The sequence below is a fragment of the Tasmannia lanceolata genome, unplaced genomic scaffold (assembly GCF_043159265.1).
Source record: "Tasmannia lanceolata isolate RefF3 unplaced genomic scaffold, GAP_Taslan_0.1 ptg000008l, whole genome shotgun sequence".
NCBI classification, from domain to species: Eukaryota; Viridiplantae; Streptophyta; class Magnoliopsida; order Canellales; family Winteraceae; genus Tasmannia; species Tasmannia lanceolata.
In genome coordinates, this window is record NW_027518685.1 from 33,822,443 (window position 1) to 33,825,614 (window position 3,172).

The following is a 3,172-nucleotide window of genomic DNA, read 5'->3' on the forward strand; positions in this document are numbered from 1 at the left end:
AAAACTAATGCCTTCCAATTTTCGGTCTAAAAGACCACTTGTCTCAACTTTTGCTTTCCAAGTTTTCAGTCTAAAAGACCACTTGTCTCAACTTTCACTTACACTAGAAGGACTTTCTAGGAAGGCTTGGGTTCAAAAGGGTAGGATGTTCTGGTTCAAAGATTTGGATTGAATCTGGTCTAGCCAGACTACCTACGTACCCCAAAAATGGAGGATCATATCCGCGTAGTTCGCTTTGGGGTTTTTCAAAGAATGGTTTAGCATTTAGCTTCAAAATTTTGAAAGGGATTTTATCCCAAGGTTTGACCGAACTTGAATTAATCAAGTTGCCTACGTACCCTTGAAGAAATGGGGATCAGGTCCGACGTAGTTCGGGTGCATAAAATGCCCCGGGTTTATAATGTGTTTGAAAAGCAATTGTTTAATTTTGTTGTTGGCCCGAAGGGTTTATAGAAGGATTTTTAAACGTTGGGATTTTGGCCATAAAAGTTCAGACGTCCAAGGATGGCCTCCTGATGTATTTGATGTACAAGCTCTTTTGCTTAAGATTCAAAGACTTAAATTTTTTTCTAGGAGTCTGACGGCATGTCAGGCAAAACTGCAACCATTGTGCTCCACTCCCATCTCGAAGATCTTGAATTTATGCTTTAAGGTTTCACAACTCCTTGTCTCTTTCTTCTTCTTTTTTTTTTCAGGGCTCAAATTTATCATACTTCCTTGCCATAAAGTCTTCTCTCAATATTTCATCAGCTCCACAGGATGTCTGATGTTTTCACACTTTAAAATCTTCACTTTTCAACTGGATGTCTAAAGATGATGAAGTCTTGCTTTGCTCAACGACAGGGCATTCCCTTGGTTTATCCTTATAGGATCAAGCAAGACTACCTCAAACCCCTCTAAACAGGTTTATCAATTCTTTACGCTCCTCGGGAGATAAAGTTTTGCCACTCCATCTTTCTCGAGTTTTGAATTTCGATACCACTATCAATGGCTTCGATTTCTTCTTCAAGTGGCGAAGCTCGACGCCTCTTCCTCTCGTTTGACCATCTTTTAGATCTCGAGGTGAATTTTGTCTGCATTCTCATCCGAAAAGGGGGGTCTTTAGTTGTTTAAACCTTAGATCTAAGAGTGAATCATAAAACATTGAAGATACAGAACCAAATGCTTTATTGAATTGAAAACTTTGAAGTACATAGATGACTCACAGACATGCCTCTATGGACTCTACATTTGATTTGATAGAAACAAAACATTAACTCTAAATAAGAAAGACTAACAGACATGACGCTCTTTTTTTTTTCTTTTTCTGACATGGACACTACAAGACTCACCAACTTTCAACCTAGGAGTTGGTATAAACTTGACAAAAATAAATCTTGAAACAAGATACTTGACATAACAATTGAACAGATGCAAGGAATTGGCACTGAAGTTCACAAGTAGCACGCCTTCCTCCATTATAATGCTGGCTAAGAAGTTTGACCCTGGTTCAGAAACCTTGGAAAGGGTGGTCCTCTGAAGTCCTATTGACTTGACTCAAATTGCCTTTGAAAACCTGCTGGTGACAGTACCTTCTCCGCCTCAACACTAGGTTTGGCTGGGATTGTCTTTTTAGGAACAACGATTTGCACTCTTTAGAATCCCGAAATGGAGGTTAAAACACTAGGTTAAATGAATGATAATGGGGATAAAATATCCTCTACAAATAGAGACAAGAATAATCCTGAACATGTTTGAATTACAAAACAGGTAAGTCAATCTACGAAGGTCAAAGAAAGGTAAGCATTGATAACATGACCTACAGCAACAGGATCTCAAGGAATCTTCAATTTATCCCTTTAAGTCTTTTTAGGATATGGTTGCTCTCTTTTGAGGTATGAAAAAGTTAAGAATGATAGACACCCCTAATCTAAATGAGTTTGGACCTCAGTAATAATCTTGCACTTGTGACAGATAGGGAAGATTTAGCTAATCCATCAACGATCATGGTGTATAAGAAGGGTAAATCCATGACGGAAAATATGAATCAATTATATATACAAAAGATCAAAAAATAGATTATGACAAAAGTCAAGAATCTGATGATAATCCACAAATGAATAAATAGGAATAAACAAAAAGATCACGATACAACACACTCATGGTCTATTCCTGACTTTGAAGAATAGCAGTTATGCTCAAAATGTTCCAGGTAAAATCCGGCAGCATAACGACTATACAAGTAAATCGAGGTAAGGCAAACTCATGGTTTAACTAACTCTAAAGGATAGCGGTCATGCTAAAAAATATTTTGGATAAAATCCGGCAGCATAACAGCGCTAGATAAGAAAGTCCAAGGTAAACTCACGGTTTTCTTAACTCTAAGAAATAGCGGTTATGCTCAACATATTCTAGATAAAATCCAGCAGCATAACAACTATACAAGGGATCCCCACGGCTCAATCAAAGATATACGAATAATGGTGGTAAGACAAGCTCAAAATATGGTTACCAGATAAAGGTGATCAGCTGAAGGGCTGACCAAAGGTGAGAACATGTAACAACGGGTCAGATCCTAAGAACAAAAGATCGAAGGACAGATCATGGCCGAAGTAACGACAAGCAAAAACCACTGACTAAATCTAGATCTGAACAAACAATGGATATAACCAATTGAAATGAAGAAGGAACTCTAACTAAGAGAACCCTAATATACATAATCAGTATATATAGGTATATATACATACACATATATCCTAACCAGGGGCACCAGCCCTAATTCTAAACTAGCGGAGTCAAGGAAATCTCGACTCAAGACAGACTGATGAGTGTGCTAGGACCGTGTTGTAGCCATATAAAATGAGCTACCCTAGTCTACAAATGGGGCAAAGCTTCTAACTCTAGGCTCCACATGTGTAAGCAACACTTGTTCGACCCTATATGAATGCAATATACTTTATATAAACACGGGTACTTCCTAGTTAGGTTTCACTAGGTCAGTAAGTATGTACATAATATATAAAACAAAGTAGGGCTCCGGACTCAATCTATCGGGTACTATGCGTATGAACCATACTTAATGTGTATAACACAAGTACACCTAGTGTTATACATAGTATGCTTCATTGCTCATCGGCTGCTGTAAACACAAGTACACCTAGTGTTTACGGCTGCAGCACCGGCGCATAGCTTG